This window comes from Tamandua tetradactyla, chromosome 1, assembly GCF_023851605.1.
Source record: "Tamandua tetradactyla isolate mTamTet1 chromosome 1, mTamTet1.pri, whole genome shotgun sequence".
Taxonomy (NCBI): domain Eukaryota; kingdom Metazoa; phylum Chordata; class Mammalia; order Pilosa; family Myrmecophagidae; genus Tamandua; species Tamandua tetradactyla.
In genome coordinates, this window is record NC_135327.1 from 218,824,013 (window position 1) to 218,846,361 (window position 22,349).

The window sequence follows — 22,349 nt, forward strand, 5'->3', positions numbered from 1 at the left end:
CCTGGAATATTCTCCCTTCAGGCATCCACCTGCCTTTGCTCTGCTATTTCACAGTGGAGACTTTTCAGAACAATTTTTTTTAATTGCAATCTCGGCAGCCAGTTTGACTCTTCCTAAACCTCATCCTGCTTTGTTGTTTTCTATCCTACTTGTCATCATTTAATACATTCATATTTACTAATTTATTTCATTTCCCTCTACAAAAATGTAAGCTCCATAGGGCAGGAACTTGTCTCTTGCTCACTGGTATGTCCCCAACATCTGAAATAGTACCTAGAACCTGGTAGGTATTCAGCACGTGTTTGTGGAACAAATGAATGCATTGCTACTCTCCCTTCTGATCCTTGGATCTGATAGTGTCATTGTGATTACACATTCTGGAAATGAATCTCATCCTACCATTTCTGTGATCTCTAGAGATTAAAAACAGGGAAAAGAGTTTACAGGTGAGCAAAGTGATTTAGTAACTTTTTTTATTTTGCAGGGGTGGGGGGAGGTGCATTGTCTGGGAATGGAACCCGGGTCTCCCACATGGCAGGCGAGAATTCTACCATTGAACTACTCTTGCACCATCCTATTTGGTAATATTTTGAAGAAGTTTTAACCATATACTTTGCAAACATGACTTTGATCTATGCTTGTACTTTATACAAAATTAATCTAGGTAGTTTTTAAATGGTGCAAAACCACAGAAAGTAGAATTTTTTCTTGTGACCAAAGGGGTAAAAACATTGCCTACATTGTAAAAAGGAATCAAACAGGGTAGTGCAGTGGTTAGAATGCCCCCCTTTCATGCAGGAGACCTGGGTTCAATTCCTGGACCATGCACCCCGCCCCCCCCAAAAAAGGAATCAAACAAATTTATAAGAAAAAAGTTTAGATTTTAGCAGACAAATGGGTAGATGTTGTGAATAGACCATTTATGTAATAGGTACACAATTTGTAAGCAGGCATGGAAAAACCTTCAACGAGTTAATAAAAATGTAAATCAAGACAATAATGTGGTGTCATTATCCTGAGAACGATGTAGCAATACCGTAAAATGCTTATGACAATGTAAAATGAAAAAGGTAGAACCTGCAATTAGATCTGTAATGGTCAGAATTATGCCTACAGACGGACTGGAAAGAAATCCAAAAGTTGAAAACAATTTGGCCTACTGGGTTTGTGCGTATGTTAAAATTTAACATTCCCTTTAAGTTAATGCTTACCTGTTCTTTTTTTCTTGTTATTTTTAGACTGAAAAATATTAAGTACCATTCTGGTTTCCTGTCTTCATCACATGAGTTTTTCCCAGAGCATTAGGCTTCGCAGTTTCAATAGGCAAAAGAATACAGAGGTAATAAGTACAAACGCTGGGTTGGAAATGTCCAGGTTTGAATCCCAGCTCACCTGGGTGACATTGGGCAAGTTACTCAAATGGTTCTGTTTCTTTGTCTTTAAATGGGCATAATAACAGTCCCTAGCTCATGTGGTTATTGCAAGAATTAAAATGAGTTAATGCATATAAAGCACTTAGAACAGTACCTGGCACTGGACAATATTAGCTATTACTAATTGTTTTCCTTTCTCCTTCAATATTCAGTTTAAAGTCCTCTTGATCAGACTGATCTCTTGCCAAACATCCTCTTCAGCCTCAGTGAGAAACATGAGGTCGCTTGTATGAAGTCTGTCATTTTGAGATTATATGCAGTGGTTGAGGTAATCAAAATCTGATCTCTAATGCTATTTTGTGAGCCATGCAAGCTGCAATTTCATCCCAAAGAAAAAGCAGCCTAGAAGGGGTGGGGATCAGGAACTAAACCCCAACTGTGTGGGACCCATGAGAAAGCAGACCCTACTCTAGGTGCTAAGAAATCCAGTCAAAACACACATTGAATACTTACCAGGTTGCAGATATTGTGCTAAACCTAAAAATAGTAAACAATACAGATAGACTGCATTCATAGAGCCTAAAGGCAAAGACAAACATTAAATAAATAGTTTAAAAAGTGATAAATGGGGTGGGCCGCGGTGGCTCAGCGGGCAAAGTGCTTGCCTGCTATGCCGGAGGACCTCGGTTCGATTCCCGGCCCCAGCCCATGTAACAAAAACGGAGAAACAGAATACAATAAAACAAGAAAATGTTTAAAAATGTTTCCCTTTCTTCCTTCCTTCCTTCCTTCTATCCTTCCTTCCTTCTCTCTGTCTTTCCTTTAAAAAAAAAAAAAAAAAAAAAAAAAAAAAAAAAAAGTGATAAATGCTGCTAAGAGGTATAGGGTTCTGTGAGAACTTTTAGGCTGGAAAACGCATATTCCAGTTACATGGTCACAGTCAACAGATCACAGGTTTACTGAGCAGCCAGTGAGAGAGGTGTGGTGCTTTTACAGGCTGGGGAGATGGGGATGGCACCTTGCAATAAAGGATACACAGCAAGTGTTATTAAAAACCAGGCTCAAAATTTAACTAAATAGCAAAAGACCTATACAGAGAAAACTATAAGAAATTGTTAAAAGAAATCACAGAAGACCTAAATAAATGGAAGGGCATACCATGTTCATGGATTGGAAGACTAAGTATAGTTAAGATGTCAATTCTACCTAAATTGATTTACAGATTCAATGCAATACTAATTAAGATTCCAAAAACTTACTTTCAGAAATACAAAAACCAATAACCAAATTTATCTGGAAGGGCAGGGTGTCCCCGATAGCTAAAAGTATCCTGAGAAAGAAAAATGAAGTCAGCGGTCTTATGCTACCTGACTTTAAGGCATATTATGAAGCTACAGTGGTCAAAACAGCATGGTACTAACATAAAGATAGAAATACTAACCAAAAGCTTTGAGACACAAGGTCAGATCTGTAAAATATCAAAGTCAAAAAAAAGAAATACTAACCAATGGAATCAAATAGAATGTTCAAATAAAGACCTCTCATCTATGGACAATTGATCTTTGATAAGACAGTCAAGCCAACTCACCTGGGACAGACCAGTCTCTTCAATTAATGGTGCCTAGAGAACTGGATATCCACATGCAAAAGAATGAAAGAGGATGCATATCTCACACCCTATACAAAAATTAACTCAAAATGGATCAAAGACCTAAACATTAGATCTAAGACCATAAAACTGTTAGAAGAAAATGTAGGGAAATTTCTTATAAATCTTGTAATAGGAGGTAACCACCTAAACTTTACACCCAAAGCATGAACATTGAAGAAAGAAAGAAAGAAATGGAAACTCCTCAAAATTAAACACTTTTGTGCATCAAAGAACTTTGTCAAGAAGTAAAAAGACAGCCTACACAATGGGAGACAATATTTGGAAACAATGTATCAGATAATGGTCTAGTATCCAGAATTTATAAAGAGATTGTTCAACTCAACAACAGAAAGACAGAGAACCAAATTACAAAAAGGACAAAAGACTTAAACAGACACGCCTCAGAAGAGGAAATACAAATGCCCAAAACACATGAAAAGATGCTTAACTTCCCTGACTATTAGGGAAATGCAAACCAAAACCACAATGAGATATCATCTCACACCCACCAGAATGACCATTATCAATAAAACAGAAAATGATAAGTGCTGGAGAGGATGTGAAGAAAAAGGCACACTTATCCACTGTTGGTGGGAATGTCAAATGGTATAACCGCTATGGAAGGCAGTTTGGCAGTTCCTCTGGAAGCTAAGTATAGAATTGCCATATGACTCGGCAATATCATTGCTAAGTATCTTCTCAGAGGACATGAGGGCAAAGACACAAACAGGCATTTGCACACCAATGTTTATAGCAACATTATTTACAATTGCCAAGAGACGGAAACAGCCCAAATGTCCATCAACAGACGAGTGGCTAAACAAGCTGTGGTATATACATGCAATGGAATATTATTCAGCTGTAAGACAAAATAAAGTTATGAAATATATAACAACATGAATGAACCTTAAGGATGTTGTGCTGAGTGAGATTAGCCAGAAATAAAAGGACAAATATTGTATGGTCTCACTGATATGAACTAGCATTAATGAATGAACTTGGAGAATTTCAGTTAAAAACAGAGATCATCAGGAGATAGAAATAGGGTAGATATTGGGTAATTGGAACTGATGGGATACAGATTGTGCAATGGGACTGATTGTAAAAATTCAGAAATGGATAGCACAATTCTATGTAACTGTAATACAATAATGTTAGAACACTGAATGAAGCTGAATATGAGAATAGAGGGAGGAGGCCTGGGGGCACAAATGAAATCAGAAGGAAAGATATACAATAAAGACTGAGATGTTATAATCTAGGAATGCCTAGATTATTATTGATAGTAACTAAAGTACAAATTTTAAAATGTTTTGCATGAGGAAGAACAAAGGAATATCAATAATGCAGGGTGTTGAAAATAGATGGTAATTAATATTTTAAAACTTTAACTTATGTGTGAGACTAATGCAAAAAAGTTTATATTTTTATAAAAATTTATATTTCGACTAGAGTATTTCCTAATATAATTTATGTGGACAGCTTAATTGAACACCATGAGTACATGGAACCTTGAGTAGGGCATGAGATTTTGTAGGTTTGTCCAGAGTGATGCTTCAATAAATCCCAGAAGGATTTGAACAGTGAATAAAAATGTATCTGCAAAGTCCCCTTAGGGGAATGGCGAGAAAGGGGGAAAATTCAACTTCCCCAAGTGGAGATTTCTTGATATTCTCATAAGCAGTGGGGACAACCAAAGCAATAGGCTGAGCCCCCAATCTTGGGGGTTGTTCATATGAAACTTAACCCTGCAAAGAATAGGCTAAGACTACTTAAAATTAGGTCCAAGAGTCACCCCCAAGAGAACCCCTTTTGTTGCTAAGATGTGGCCTCTCTCTCTCAGCCAACACAACATGCAAACTCACTGCACTCCCGCTCACTACATGGGACATGACTCTCAGGGGTGTGGACCTTCCTGCCAATGTGGGACAGAAATCCTAAAATGAGCTGGTTCTCAGCACCAAGGGATTGAGAAAACCTTCTCGACCGAAAGGGGGAAGAGAGAAATGAGACAAAATAAAGTGTCGATTGCTGAGAGATTCCAAACAGAGTCAAGAGGTTATCCTGGAGGTTATTATTACACATCAAATAGATATCACCTTTGTAGTTAAGACGTAATGGAGAGGCTGGAGGGAACTGTCTGAAAATGTAGAGCTGTGTTCCAGTAGCCATGTTTCCTGAAGAAGATTGTATAATGATATAGCTTTTGAAATGTGACTGTGTGATTGTGAAAACCTTGTGTTTGATGCTGCTTTTATCTACCTTATGGACAGATGAGTAAAACATATGGATTAAAGATAAATAAATAAAGGGGGAACAAATGTTAAAATAAATTTAGTAGATTGAAATGCTAGTGATCAATGAAAGGGAGGGTTAAGGGGTATGGTATGTATGAATTTTTTTCTGTTTTCTTTTTATTTCTTTTTCTGAATTGATGCAAATGTTCTAAGAAATGATCATGATGATGATATACAACCATGTGAAGAAAGAAAAAAAAGAATATTCTTATTGTGTGTTTATTGATTTTATTAATAAAAAAATTAAAAATAGAAAAAAAACAGATTCAGGCATGCAGGCACTCTTCATCCAGGAAGCATCTGCCACCAGGCTAGGACTCAGGGAGATTTCAGATACTAAGAAGGTAGGTTGCGAAGGATAAGACAGCATGCTGCCTCCCTGAGAAAGGATATGCCTATTCTAGAACTGCAAGGAATCCAATATGGCTGGTGCACAGGGTGGGGGGCGTGCTGAGAAATTAGGCTGGGGAGGTAAACTGGGACTAGATTTTGGGAGGAATTGTATACCATGTGGTGCACATCTGCCAGGAAATGCCTCAGCCTGCAGACAATGGGGTATTGTCAGGCTCAGTTCTTATGCCCCTTTCCACCTATGAATATAGCACCAAATGGGGGTGGGGGGAAGAGAGAGGAGATGGCTAGCTGCCATATAAATCCAAGAAACCCAAGCCCACATTCAGAAAAATTTTAATCAATACAGCCTGTACCTTAAGAATACAAACAAGAGATAAGTTTTGTCCTCTCCCTCTCTCTCTCTCCTCCCCCATTCTCATGCTTATTTGGTTCAAAATCCAATAAATTTTCCGTTTTTAATGAATAAAATAGCTTACTGTTTATTTTACTTCCTCCTTCCCCACATGTCAAAATAGAATGATAATAAATTTCATTTTTTATTTTTCTTTCTGTGAATGCTGTTTGCTAAAGTGGAATACTAATGTTAGTGTGTGACAGCCTGGACTTTGTCTAGATTCAAAAAGAAGAAAGACCTACTTATACTGAGTAAGTAAAATACGCCCTTTTAGCTCATGCATGAGTTGTTTTCCTGTGAATGTTTTTTGGAATTGTGCTGACATCAGCATTGTTTTCTTTTTAAAATGATACAATTTTGGAGCTATATTTGTGTTACAAACACTATAAACTTGTTTTGCATAGATTTCCTTTTATGAAATAATTTCAAAGTTATAGAAAATTTGCAAGAATATTACAAAGAACTACCCTATCTCTTTCACCCAGAATTAGATCCCCTATTTTCAATACTGTACGATATTTTCTTTACCACCAACCATCTCCTCCCCACCTGCATAAACAAAAAACTATTATCGTTTTTCTTATTCTGAATCATTTGAGGCCAAGTTGTAGACAAGGTGCCCCATCCCTAAAAATATTTTCCAAGTATGTGTTTTCCAAAATAAGGACACACACCAACATAACCCCACTACAATCATCCAAATCAAATTTCACCAACTGCCCCAACAATGTCTCTTTTTCCTTTCTGGTCCAGCATCCAACACAGGATCACCTGTTCCATTTCATTGACACATCTCAGTCTACTTCAATCTGAACTAGTTACAGTTACTTTGTTTTTCTTTGTCCTTCATGACTTGGCAAATTTAAAGAATACAAGTCTTCGATTTTGTAAGATAACCTTCAATTTAGTTCTGTCCAGTGTTAGTTCATGACCAGACTTAGGCTACCTATTCTTGGCAAGAATGTCACAGAAATGATCTGTGCTCTTCTCGGTGGATCACTTCAGAAGGCATAGATGTTAGCCTGACCCACCTATGGTGCTGCCAACCATGTTGGCCAGGTCACGTTGGTGTCCACTAGGTTTTTCCATCATACAGTCACCATCTTCTTCTTTGTAATTGATGGGGAAAGAAACTCTGAAACTATTCCTTGAATTAAACACCTGAATTCACCACCACAATGATGACTATTAACTGGTGATTTCCAATTTTCATCATTCCTATTGCATATATCAGTTGGCATTTTACTATAAGGGGAAGTTTCCATTCTCCTCAATTTATTTCTCTGTTTGTTCATGTATTTACATTTTTAGAAATTTTTGGATTCCTAATTTATTCAATGAGTTTTGATCCATTACTAGCATTACCTATTTTAATGCTCAGATTGATCCAGCTTGGGCCAATGGGGAGCCCTTCAAGCTGGCTTTTTTTGCCTCTTGTCAAATCCCCATCCTCCTTTGAGCATTTCCTTACTTTCTTGAGCAAAAGGATGATCCAAAATCATCTTGTACTTTGTCAGCCTCAACTCTGGAACCAACTATTTCCAACAAGTACTATCTCTTTAGTGAAAAAAGATCTGGTACTCTGTGTGCTTTTGTCTACTGAGCTGTCTTTAATTCTAACCACTCTCATAAAACAGAGCTACAAAACATATCTATGTATGTGTGCAGAAACGCACACATATATAAATACATACACCTCAGCATTCTCACTAGGCTACCTCCTTCCATATTTGTAAAAACCTTCTTCAACAGTGAAAAACTTGACTCTCATTATCCTCAATCTCCTGTATATAATTGACTTGTCTACCATGAAAGTTGCTTCCTGAGCCTCCAGGGACTGTGACTCTGCAACTCCTGCCTTCTCCAAGAGAGAAGAAGGGATGGTAAAGGATGACCTAATAGAAAATAAGAAAGGAATAAGGGAAGGAAGGGAAGAACGAAGAAAATTATTCCATGTTAAGATTTCTTTCATACAGACTACTCAAAAACCAAGGGATTACTCAAGGGGAAGGGTTTAATCTGTTTACAAATTCCAAACAGGAAAAGAATTATGGGATCTGATCAGTTCAACTGCCTATGCTTCTCGCAGTAGCTCAGAACTCCTGTTCAATAAGTTTAATAATCTTACCAAGGTTTAGTCTATAAGCACTGTGGTTATGGTTAAGGGGATTGCTACAGTGCCACACTGGTGCCATTCATTAAGGCTCCATAATAATATTTCTCTTAATTCCCACTCATATGTTCATTCATGATAACCATTATGCCATGGGATTTGTGTTAAAAGGAGCCCCACACAATGCCAAAACCAGCCCTTTTCCATGATGACCAGGGTTCAATATAAACCAGCGTTTATACTGAACCCTGGTCATCAACTTAGAATATCCCTTTACTCAAAACAACTTTATTTGAAGAATGAATCACCTTTCCCTAACAATGGGCCTTGGTTTCCCACCCTGCCAAACCTCCTTCAGGTCTCTCTAATTCTTGGGAAGAAGAAGTTGGAGGTTTTGGTCTCTGCCCTATCCCAAAGGCCCTTTACTCTTCATGCAATGTGATCCACTTCCCCTGTAATGAACAATGTTGCACACTGCACATCTCACCACTCCCATCACCAAGGATACTGACCAAGAATACTACTAACCTACTGCAAAGCCATTTTGGAAAAGGCCATGAGAGAAAGGACTTATCCTTTACACTATATGTTCCCAATGCATAGCAAATTACCTGGCCCATACTGGGTACTCAATACATATTTATCAAATGAATGAATTACCCACCAACATGAGGAGGGAACTCCACTTTTTTTCCTGGTACTCAGGTCCTGTATCACATCAAAATGGTATTTACCTTCCCAAAAGCTCAGTTTCTTTGAGACTAAATATGAAAACAAGAATATACTATAAGGAGTTATCATGTCTTCATTCTTTCCAGCAAAGGCCTTGGTATTCATTATAGAGAAAAAGTGATAAATTCGGACTTTTTCAAGGTAGTGATGATGTATGATGGGTTTTGTAATTTACAAAATTGGACTTCTAGGGCACAAATATCTTCATTTTTTAAAAGGTAGAAAATTACTTTCTAGACATGTGGAGTATGACTATTTTGCTATGCTTGGACTAGATCAGCAGAATTCTAATAGTTAATGAATGATATTCTTCGCTGTCTTTTAGACAGTCAAGTCTTAGCAAACACAGGTGATAACCGGAATCCCCCTTTAGATAAGATAACAACTTATCCTTCCTAAAAGCCCCTGTCTCAGTGGTTCTAAACCTTCCTCAACAGTATCACATCCTACCTGACCTTTAGAAATATACCTTTAGAGTCTAGAAATAAAATTTCTGTACCAAGTCTGCCCAGAAGGGATTGAAATGATGTCAAACTGTCCACCAATGGTAGAATTAATTGTGGAATATTCAAACAAAGGATTATACATAAATGAGTAACTACAGCTATGAGACAGCATGAATAATTCTTACAAACCTCATGTTGAGTAATGGAATCTAAAGATGAACTTGTGTGATTGTATTTATATAAATGTCAAATGTAGACAAAACCAATTCGTAATGTTAGAAGTTAGGATATCGGTTACTTCCTACAATGTAACTAGAAAAGGGCACAAACTGATAGAGTAACCTGAAGAAGGCCACAAAGGAGATTTCATCTCTAGAATTCTGAGGCTATTCCATTTATTGATCCAGGTGCTAATTCATTTTGTAGCATATCCTCAAGCTGTAAATTAATGATTTGCATTTTATTATTATTATTATTTATGTTAAATCCAGTACAATAAGTGTGCTTCCAAAGACTCCTTGAATGGAAAATACCATTGATCCTCAAGAATATGTAGAAGTTTTCCAGGACAAAAGACCACTGATAGATCACTTTTTACCACATCTCAGGAAAGGGCAGGATTCTGTACATCCTCTGGCTTTGGCTGTGATCTGCCCTGTCCCAATCCCAGCTACCTTGAGTAGCCTGAGCTGTATGTATGGGTTGAACTGTGACCCCCAAAAAGTTGTTCACAAGTCCTAACTCCCAGTCCTACAAATGTGTGCCTATTTAGAAATAGACTCTTTGAAGTTTTTGTTAGTTAAAATGAAGCCAAACCAGATTGAGGTGGACCCTATCCAACATGACTGATGCCCTTATAAGAAGGGAACAACTGGATGCAGAGGAGGCACGTGACAACGGAGGCAGAGAATGCCTTAGATTGCCAGAAGCTACCACCAAAAGCCAGGAGAGAGGCACTGAACAGATCTTCCCTACAGACTTCAAAGGAAGCGTGGCCCTGCAGACACCTTGATTTTGGACTTCCAGCCTCCAGAACTGAGACAATACATTTCTTTTGTTTAAGCCACCCAGTTTATGGAAGCCCCAGGAAACTAAGATACCCAGAATCATCAAATCAGATACTCTGAGAGCATGGCACGTAGCTTGACACCCTTGTGGGGGATGAAGAGAGCTGAATACTTATTTTTTTGGAGGACACTGACTCTCCCCAATTCAAACTTGCTAATATGTAGCAGAAAGCCTATTCAACATGGAGACACCTTCAATGTCTGGAAACAGCCCTTCCTGGAGGTAGTGAAGACCAATTAGGCCAATTGAATAATTCCAAAAGGCAGGAAGATTTAGCTTACTGCAGATGGGGTCAGCTACCTTTCTTTAACATTTTTTTAATTTAACATTATATTCAATCAGCCAGAACTACTGAGCACATACCCCATCTTTTAGGCCTGAGTAGCAGATATTTTTGAGGACCCCCGCCCCCAAGAAATTCTCTGTCCTTTCCAAAATTATGTGACCCTACAAGCACATTTAAAGCTTCTGGATCCTAATTGGTGGGGGAATTTCAGTTGTTTGGTGCTTTGAAGAAGAGAAAGAAGAGATGTAAAATGAAATTTATCCCTTCTTTTTCAACAGGATTCAAAAAAAATGTTGATCATGTAAAAATTATTGAACTTCTGTTTGGTTTTCTATGAAGCAAATTGGATCCTAAGGTAATATGTGCTTAGCTGTTCTCCAGATCCACACTTATTAGAGGTGTATGGCTACTGGTTCTATTTACAGCTGTATTTCTCTCTAATGACCTCAAGGTTGACTTTTGTTCTATTTACTCTTACCACATTTTCATCTCACACACCCCAAATCTCACTCAAATAATAAAAGATGTTTCTATCCTTTTTTATTACCCCATGTCATCTTTGCAGCCTGTTTACTTTTACAACTTTTTGTAAACATCCATTATTCTCAGCCCAATTAATAGAATTACAACAATATTCAATCAGAACTCCTCACTTTTGTTCCAGTTTCTCTTCCAAAATAAATAAAAACTGGTCTTATTCTGGGGGTGCAAGCGTAGTTCAGTGGTAGAATTCTTGCCTGCCATATGGGAGAACCGGGTTCAATTCCCAGTCCATGCACTTCCCAAAAAACAAGCAAGCAAGCAAAACAAACAAAATTCAATAAATGGTGCTGCAATAACAGAATACTCACATGGAAAAAATAATGAAATGTGACCCTGCCATACAGCATACAGAAAAAAAAAAAAAAAAAAGAACTTGTCTCATTCTAAAACCAAGTAATGGTCCTTCATTTTTGGTAGAGGAATCATTGAAAGAATGTCTCTGACAATCACTCCCAATTAAGGCTCTCACAAAATAGTCACTATTTGGGGGCATTAGATAGTTTATTTGAACTTTTCATAATTGTAAATTATCTTTAGAATGGTTCCAAGATCTGTGTACCTTTCCTAAGAAACTTCTGGGTCTTTCCTTCTTCATCCAGTGGCCAATAATATCAAAAACATAGTTACCACTTAAGCAATCCATGCAGTATTTTCTAATCCCATAAAGTAAAGGAAACCTTCAGAATATGTGGCATGTATGTGGTCTAAGTCAAGAGATTAATCTGGAATGGACATCAAAAGAACAGAATTATGTTTTACAATCATGACTTAAGATTTTTACTGTTGAGGACATTTATTACCCTTTTCTCTCCTAGTCTTAACCTCTCCATTAAGTTTTTCTCCTCACTTACCAGTTTTTAAAGCCTTTATTCTAAGATCTTAACAGACTTTTTGCTTTTTCTTTAGCTACATTACTGCTCAAAATCTGCAATAGGACTTAACACGCCTTCACCCAGGGGAGGAATTTTTTTTCATATTTGGTGCCCCCCCAGTTTCAGCTTTGGATCCTGTTGATGATTCTCCTTATTATTTCTAACCTTGGCTCCTTCACTTCATCATCTAAAGCCCTACAGTTTCCAGGTACTTCCACAATTGACAAAGGAAATCTCTCCTCTTTTCCTCACAGAATATGGCCTGTAAAGAGTATGGTAAATAGGCCCAAAATTTTTTTGCAAATGGGAAAAAGCATGGCACTGAAAAGTTATATTGCTTGCATACAGTTTCATAGTTTATGAGATAGTTTAGGTCATTGTTAGAAATAGACTATAGGCTTCCCAATTCCTAATCCTTGTGTCTGGAAAGAATTTAATAGTGATGCTTTGCTATCATCGTGTATAAAGATTATCTTCTATTAATCATAAATGATATTGTTCTTCCATTTATGGTAGCAATATAAAGTGTCACGTTAAAATAATTTGCTTAAATAACAGTGTCATTAAATTAAAGTTTAAGTAAATACTAAAAGTGATGTAAGGATATAACAAAAATTATGATAATCGAATGATTGAAGTTTGGAAAACATCACTATTTGCAAAACACCCTAAAGGCTGGTGTAAAAAAGATGGCAGCGGGAATTAAGATTCAAGTCATTTACTGGAGTCTCTGGGTGTCACCTTAATGATACTTCCTGAACCTCCTGGTGGCATTAATGATACTTCCTGAACCTCCTGGTGGCATCAGCATAGATCATAATGGCAGAGGCCAATCTCAGACTTACTGATGTGCTTGAGTCCAGCCAATAGCTGACTTACTCACCCTCTGCAGCAGCCAATAGCTGACTTACCCACCCTGTCGCAGCAGCCAATAGCTGACATGCCCACCCTCTCTCCGGCTGACAATGGAAAGAATGATTATATCACAGGTTTGGAAGATCTAACAAATATGTGGACAGGGTCAATCTCAGAGGCAATCTTCAAATCCTTCAAAAACTTTATGGTTAAAAAACCGTGGGGCGGGCAACGGTGGCTCAGTGGCAGAGTTCACGCCTGCCATGCCAGAGACCCGGTTCAATTCCCACAGTCTGCCCATGCCAAAAAAAAAAAAACATGAAACTTACCCAGCTGAGCCAGGATCCAGGAGCGCACGTACATTTGCATACTGCTTCACCTTTGGAGCACTGGTCTCTGTTTCCTTTTTAGGCCCTTGCGGATGCTGGATTCTGGGCAAGAGGATGTCAGTGAAAAGAATGACAGTCTCTGGAAAACCCTGAGAGTCCACTAAGGATAATGTAAGTTGGGAACTATCTTTGCTTCATATGAACATCATTTATTTAAGTGGTAGATAGTAGGAATTGGCAGTTTTTGCTTCTGGCATAGCCACAGAAGAAAAGCCCACGATTCCAGGTTAGGGGGTGGAGGGTGTCCAAAGACCTGGCCCGAAATCCTTAACATCAAGGGAGACTTTAGAAGAGAAGGACAATTTTTAGCACATTTATTAACTTTGGAAAAGTTGTATAGCGTTAATAAACTTCAGCTTCTTCATCTGAAGATGAAGATGTCAATAACTAACCTACCTCACCCTCACTGATCAGTAGATTGCATGAGATACTGCTCAGAAAGTGCCAGATGTATTCTAGGTGCTTAATAAATGTTACTTTCCCACAAAGAAAAAATAAATAAATAACTCAGGTCAAGAGCTGGATCTTACCAGCTATGTGACTGTGGTTCAGTCTATTTATGGCTCAAAATTTTCCAAAGTATACAGGGCAGATTATAACAATTCCAAGCAATAAAATGGTATTCATAAAATTTAAGAATCAGGGAAAATGTAAATGAGAATAAAAAATCAAGACCAAGAGAGGAAATATAATGTTGATATCCACACTAATAAGCCCTTCACAAGAACTGTGTACTAAAGTACAAAATTAGCTTGGGGCTTCCTAGCAACCGAGGTGAAAACAAAAACTGTTCAGTTACAAAATACTCATTCTTTGTCTCATGGCAAACAGACCTCTTTCAGGGCATATCACTTTAATTGTGATTAAGTGAATAATACACCTGAAAAAGTGTTTCATAAATTTGATGTTCCATGCAAGTATTGCTTATTTTTTATATACCCAATAGAGCAGAATTCTCACACTTTTGGGTCTTCACTTAAATTTCTGAGTTGAATTATTTTTACTATCAGAATAATGAGCATTCCCAGGCACAATTCTAAAACCTTTACAATATGTGTTCATTTACTACTTACTCACTGGACACTCTTATTATCCCCATTCAGAGGGAGAAATTGAGGCATGAAAAGGTTAAATATCATTACTCGCCTCCTAAAGCAACCCTGCTGGAATTGATGTACAGGAAATGTGGCCGAGAGATCATCTTTTTAACTACCCCCATGCAAACATACCACCATATGTAAGCTCCTTGTACAGCTTATGTAATTATGAAAAAATCTATACATTGAATATGAACCAAGCAATAATGCCAATAAGTTAAAGGTATCAATTGTATTTGATAGGCATTCTTGCCTTTCTCATGCTATAGCATGTATCTAATGCTGACTATTGTGTCACATTACCACCAGGTACAGTGCGATGACAATTTCCCCACCTTTTTTTCATTCAAATTATTATAAACCATTTGCTTGTGCAGCTTGTTGCAGTATTATTTGGCCTTCACTTGGGGTAAGTACATCATTTACATATCAAGTCTGCTTTGGTTCTTGTCGCATTAGCTCCCTGATTAAAGTGGAATTGCTCAGTGCTAAGTCAATTATAAACATAAACACAAGCGCAGGAGTAAAATTACATGGCAGTACTTGTTATAGGGAGGTCAGTACGCTTATTTTTTTTTAAATTCTCATTGAAATGAAAACACAAAATCTTAAAATTCGGGGATGCAAGGGTAGTTCAGTGGTAGAATTCTCGCCTGCTATGCCCAGGTTCGATTCGCAGTCCATGCACTTCCCAAAATACAAACAAAAAAGCAAAATAAACACACAAAAATTCAACAAATGACACTGCAGTAACAGAATACTCAAATGGAAAAATAATGAAATGTGACGCCTCCATATAGCATACAAAAAGAAAAAAACAACTAAAAAATTTTTTTAAATTCTCACTGAGAGCTCACTAATATGAGAGAATATGACCACAGACTTTAGTTTGAGAAATGCCACCACAGAGTATTTCTTAAAAAAAAAGACTAGATATCCAGATGGACTGCATGTAATTTGATGGGCAACTTGTCTAACCCAATCTGTGGCCAGAGAGGAAACATTGAAGCATTGCTTCCTGTAGAAGGGCAGAAAATTTCCAAGTACAAGCTCTACTCCTCCCCACCTTGGATTATTTGTCCATGGTTCTTTGGAGCATTTGAAGTGGGAAGTCCCACTGGTCTGCACCTTATTTGGTTTAGACTACTAAGAGGCACACGAGGGAGAGACTTGGCTACAATAAGTGTCCTGATGGTGTCAAGGACCATGTGCTGGACCAGACAGTAGTGCTTGTAATAGGGAGATCTTTTGTAGGAGATCTTTTGACAAGGGCAAATCCCCAGCAACATGTTCAACTCAGAGTCCTGAGCCTAAAAGTCACAGCTCTCAATGAACCTTCAATTCAGCCCCATCCGCCTGAATTCCCAGGCTGAAAGTTGACCCAGAAGCACTAGTTCAAATTGGCTGAAAATATGAAAGAATTCACCTCTGTTTCCCATTGTAAAATAAATCCCCCTCAAATTATGGTTTCTAAGTGGAGGTTTTATGTATTGGTTTTCTGAATATGTACATTGGACATGGCAAACTGACTTGAACATGCAAACATTTTAAGATTCATTAGTGAAAAATTAAATTTTAAGACTTCTATGATGATAATGAATATATTCTAACAGAGAATACAGAGAGGCTAAGACAGAGTCCAGCCTGTCAACTTCTGGCTGAAAATTCCCCTAAAATAAAGAGCACAGATCTTTACTAGCATATCTGCAAGTGAAGCCTGGACCATAAAATAGAGTAACACTGACTCATTCCCCTGATAACCAAAACTTGGCTTTGGTCTCATTTTACGCTAACTCTTGGATTAGCAGGCTCTTTAAAGAAACCTCATTGAGGATAAATAGTACTTGCCTGGCATTTCATTTTGCTGGTGAAAACTATTCAGTAAGTTATGGCAAGTCAAAAATTAAGGATGGTAACATCAGGAATTTATCATATATATGGTAAAGGTAGCAAGCAGGTGGCTGCTGCCAGTGCTGTAGGAATTGTTTGTTACATTTATCTGAAAAAACAAATATTTTCTGATTTTCCCTGGATAATCCAGCCTGTCTTCCCAGCACAATTATTAATAGTGCTTACTTTTACCATAAAAGTGTCCCGGCTTTTACTATAAATCATCTGGTAACTTATCTATGGAACCGTCGCAAATATTTGTTCCTCCATCTCTCCCCTTGTGATACTTTTCGCCTTCATCTCCTATGACTCTCATATCTTCATGTTTGCCCACTGATTATCTTTCCCTGTTTTCCAAGTGTTTTATGCTCCAAAGTCACCTCTGTATTCAATATTCACCCCCATGTCACCCATTCATTCGACTCAGATGATCTTGATCAATTACTAGGAAGCAAGCAATCCAAGCATTTGATTTAAGTAGTGTGTACTTGGGCTATCCATGATTTTACAAATAATTTAGAACTGCAGAGGGAGAAATGCTTTCTAATACCCTTGCAAACTTTCCGCCTTTTATCAAAGTAGGGTGCAATTGTGTTAATTATGTAATCCCTCCTGTCTGAGTTATTTTGGGGGTTGTATTATGTATACTTGTTCAATTATATAACAGGGATCGCTGACTTGGCAGCCTTTATTCTGGAAGTTTGCCCACAAAGAAAGAAGTACAGGAAAGACATTGGACAGAGACCCAGAGAAGTGGGACTACAACTGGTTAGTAGACTCTTATTACACATTTCTGTGTTCTCCAAATTGTTGGCAATGAGTTTATATCATTTTTACCACCTAGGAAAAAATGAATGTGATTGCTGAGAATAATACACACAAAAATAAGAGTAAAGGACATTTTGGGTATACTTATTTTTAACAAAGAAAACTTGGAAGCAAGATTTGACATTGGATAGTAGTCCGCTGGTTATAAATACATATTTTATATATGTATATAAATCAAATAATTTTTTTTCTTTACGGTCAAAAACTTGAGGTGAGGTCGGGGCCAAGATGGTGGCTTAGTAAGGTACGCGTGTCTTAGTTCCTCCTCCAGAGCAACTACTAGGTGACCAGAAACAGTGCAGAACAGCACCTGGGGCCACGGCAGGGACCAGACACACAGCGTACCCCAGTCTGGACTGGCTGGACCGGCTGTGAGACTCCGCTGCGGTGAGCTCCCTGAGCGGTGCGCACTTCCCCGGGCCGCGGCGGCTGGCGGCTGGCGCCCCTCCCTCCCTCCTTCCTGGACCGGCTGAGAGTCTCGGAGAGGCAAGTTTCCCAAGCCGCGGTGGCCGGTGGCTGGCACCACTCTCTCGCGGGCGGCTTCCCGGACCGGCTACGAGTCTCGGATCAGAGAGTTCCCCAAGCGGCAGCGGCCGGCGACCGGCACCCCTCCCCCACAGGCGGCTTCCCAGTCTGGCGGCGAGTCTCGGATCAGCGAGTTCCCCAAGTCACGGCGGCCGGCGCCGGCGCCCCTCCCCAACAGACGGCTGCCCGGAGGGAGAGGAGGGAGTTTCCGACAGTGGCAGGGACTGGATCCAACCAAACACCAATAGTGGCATTAATAAAGGAGCCACAACATCTTTTACTGGTGGGACCACAGACAGACAAGCACCACATGCTGGGCAGAATAAAAAAAAACAGAACCCAGAGACTTCACAGGAAAATCTTTCAACCTGCTGGGTCTCACACTCTGGGAAATCTGATTAAATGTCAAGACGCCAGCAAAAAATAAAAAATCACACCAAGAAAATTGAAGATATGGCCCAGTCAAAGGAACAAACCAATAGTTCAAATGAGATACAGGAGCTGAGACAACTAATTCTGAATATACGAACAGAAATGGAAAACCTCTTCAAAAACCAAATCAATAAATTGAGGGAGGACATGAAGAAGGCAAGGGATGAAAAAAAAGAAGAAATGGAAAGTCTGAAAAAACAAATCACAGAACTTATGGGAATGAAAGATACAGTAGAAGAGATGAAAAAAACAATGGAAAACTACAATGGTAGATTTCAAGAGACAGAGGTTAGAATTAGTGAACTGGAGGATGGAACATCTGAAATCCAAAAAGAAACAGAAACTATAGGGAAAAGAATGGAAAAATTTGAGCAGGGGCTCAGGAAATTGAATGATAATATGAAGCGCACAAATATACGTGTTGTGGGTGTCCCAGAAGGAGAAGAGAAGGGAAAAGGAGGAGAAAAACTAATGGAAGAAATTATCACTGAAAATTTTCCAACTCTTATGAAAGACCTAAAATTACAGATCCAAGAAGTGCAGCGCACCCCAAAGAGATTAGACCCAAATAGGCGTTCTCCAAGACACTTACTGGTTAAAATGTCAGAGGTCAAAGAGAAAGAGAGGATCTTGAAAGCAGCAAGAGAAAAACAATCCATCACATACAAGGGAAACCCAATAAGACTATGTGTAGATTTCTCAGCAGAAACCATGGAGGAAAGAAGACAGTGGGATATTTAAATTACTAAAAGAGAAAAACTGCCACCCAAGACTTCTATATCCAGCAAAATTGTCCTTCAAAAATGAGGGAGAAATTAAAACATTTTCAGACAAAAAGTCACTGAGAGAATCTGTGACCAAGAGACCAGCTCTGCAAGAAATACTAAAGGGAGCACTAGAGTCAGATATGAAAAGACAGAAGAGAGAGGTATGGAGAAGAGTATAGAAAGAAGGAAAATTAGATATGATATATATAATACAAAAGGCAAAATGGTAGAGAAAAGTATTATCCAAACAGTAATAACACTAAATGTTAATGGACTGAATTCCCCAATCAAAAGACATAGACTGGCAGAATGGATTAAAAAACAGGACCCTTCTATATGCTGTCTACAGGAAACACATCTTAGACCCAAAGATAAACATAGGTTGAAAGTGAAAGGTTGGGAAAAGATATTTCATGCAAATAACAACCAGAAAAGAGCAGGAGTAGCTATACCAATATCCAACAAATTAGACTTCAAATGTAAAACAGTTAAAAGAGACAAAGAAGGATACTATATACTAATAAAAGGAACAATTAAACAAGAAGACATAACAATCATAAATATTTATGCACCGAACCAGAATGCCCCAAAATACGTGAGGAATACACTACAAATACTGAAAAAGGAAATAGACACATCTACCATAATAGTTGGAGATTTCAATTCCCCACTCTCATCAATGGACAGAACATCTAGACAGAGGATCAATAAAGGAACAGAGAATTTGAATGTTACAATAAATGAGCTAGACTTAACAGACATTTATAGGACATTACACCCCACAACAGCAGGATACACCTTTTTCTCAAGTGTTCATGGATCATTCTCAAAGATAGACCATATGCTGGGTCACAAGGCAAGTCTCAACAAATTTAAAAAGATTGAAATCATACACAACACTTTCTCAGATCATAAAGGAATGAAGTTGGAAATCAATAATAGACAGAGTGCCAGAAAATTCACAAATACGTGGAGGCTCAACAACACACTCTTAAACAACCAGTGGGTCAAGTAAGAAATTACAAGTGAAATTAGTAAATACCTCGAGGCGAATGAAAATAAAAACACAACATATCAAAACCTATGAGACACAGCAAAGACAGTGCTAAGAGGGAAATTTATTGCCCTAAATGCCTATATCAAAAAAGAAGAAAGGGCAAAGATTTGGGAATTAACTGTCCACTTGGAAGAACTGGAGAAAGAACAGCAAACTAATCCCAAAGCAAGCAAAAGGAAAGAAATAACAAAGATTAGAGCAGAAATAAATGAAATTGAGAACATGAAAACAGTAGAGAAAATCAATAAGACCAGAAGTTGGTTCTATGAGAAAATCAACAAGATTGATGGGCCCTTAGCAAGATTGACAAAAAGAAGAAGAGAAAGGACACAAATAAATAGGATCAGAAATGGAAGAGGAGACATAACACTGTCCTCACAGAAATAAAGGAGATAATAACAGGATACTATGAATAACTTTATGCTAATAAATACAACAATGTAGATGAAATGAACAAGTTCCTAGAAAGTCATGAACAACCAACTTTGACTCAAGAAGAAATAGATGACCTCAACAAACCAATCACAAGCAAAGAAATTGAATCAGTCATTCAAAAGCTTCCCAAAAAGAAAAGTCCAGGACCAGACGGCTTCACATGTGAATTCTACCAAACATTTCAGAAAGAATTATTACCAACCCTGCTCAAACTCTTCAAAAAAATCGAAGCAGAGGGAAAGCTACCTAATTCATTCTATGAAGCCAACATCACCCTCATACCAAAACCAGGCAAAGATATTACAAGAAAAGAAAACTACAGACCAATCTCTCTAATGAATATAGATGCAAAAATCCTCAACAAAATTCTAGCAAATCGAATCCAGCAACACATTAAAAGAATTATACATCATGACCAAGTAGGATTCATCCCAGGTATGCAAGGGTGGTTCAACATAAGAAAATCAATTAATGTAATACACCATATCAACAAATCAAAGCAGAAAAATCACATGATCATCTCAATTGATGCAGGGAAGGCATTTGACAAGATTCAACATCCTTTCCTGTTGAAAACACTTCAAAGGATAAGAATACAAGGGAACCTCCTTAAAATGATAGAGGGAATATATGAAAAACCCACAGCTAATATCATCCTCAATGGGGAAAAATTGAAAACTTTCCCCCTAAGATCAGGAACAAGACAAGGATGTCCATTATCACCACTGTTATTCAACATCATGTTGGAGGTTCTAGCCAGAGCAATTAGACAAGAAAAAGAAATACAAGACATCAAAATTGGAAAGGAAGAAGTAAAACTATCACTGTTTGCAGATGATATGATACTATACGTCGAAAACCCGGAAAAATCCACAGCAAAACTACTAGAGCTAATAAATGAGTACAGCAAAGTAGCAGGTTACAAGATCAACATTCAAAAATCGGTAGCATTTCTATACACTAGCAATGAACAAGCTGAGGGGGAAATCAAGAAACGAATTCTATTTACAATTGCAACTAAAAGAATAAAATACTTAGGAATAAATTTAACTAAAGAGACAAAAGACCTATACAAAGAAAACTACAAAAAACTGTTAAAAGAAATCACAGAAGACCTAAATAGATGGAAGGGCATACCGTGTTCATGGATTGGAAGACTAAATATAGTTAAGATGTCAATTCTACCTAAATTGAATTAAAGATTCAACGCAATACCAATCAAAATCCCAACAACTTATTTTTCAGAAATAGAAAAACCAATAAGCAAGTTTATCTGGAAGGGCAGGGTGCCCCGAATTGCTAAAAGTATCTTGAGGTAAAAAAACGAAGCTGAAGGTCTCACGCTGCTGGACTTTAAGGCATATTATGAAGCCACAGTGGTCAAAACAGCATGGTACTGGCATAAAGATAGATATATCGACCAATGGAATCGAATAGAGTGCTCAGATATAGACCCTCTCATCTATGGACATTTGATCTTTGATAAGGCAGTCAAGCCAACTCACCCGGAACAGAACAGTCTCTTCAATAAATGGTGCCTAGAGAACTGGATATCCATATGCAAAAGAATGAAGAGGACCCGTATCTCACACCCTATACAAAAGTTAACTCAAAATGGATCAAAGATCTAAACATTAGGTCTAAGACCATAAAACAATTAGAGGAAAATGTAGGGAGATATCTTATGAATCTTACAATTGGAGGCGGTTTTATGGACCTTAAACCTAAAGCAAGAGCACTGAAGACAGAAATAAATAAATGGGAGCTCCTCAAAATTAAACACTTTTGTGCATCAAAGAACTTCATCAAGAAAGTAGAAAGACAGCCTACACAATGGGAGACAATATTTGGAAACGACATATCAGATAAAGGTCTAGTATTCAGAATTTATAAAGAGATTGTTCAACTCAACAACAAAAAGACAGCCAACCCAATTACAAAATGG

At 38.0% G+C, this 22,349-nt stretch overlaps 1 protein-coding gene across 3 annotated transcripts in view; it reads left to right on the forward strand.

The window, feature by feature from the left end:
* The first annotated feature begins 12,164 nt into the window (after positions 1-12,164).
* Positions 12,165-22,349, forward strand: part of EPC1 (enhancer of polycomb 1) — a 112,949-nt gene continuing 102,764 nt past the window's right edge. The window contains exons 1-4 of one of the 3 annotated variants that reach the window (XM_077152207.1): positions 12,165-12,337; positions 13,396-13,484; positions 14,780-14,879; positions 17,028-17,128. The gene's annotated coding sequence lies outside the window, so the exon portion shown is untranslated. Of the gene's footprint in view, positions 12,338-13,005; positions 13,119-13,395; positions 13,485-14,779; positions 14,880-17,027; positions 17,129-22,349 lie in introns of those variants that run through there. The other 2 variants (XM_077152212.1, XM_077152219.1) reach the window with 2 other exon arrangements.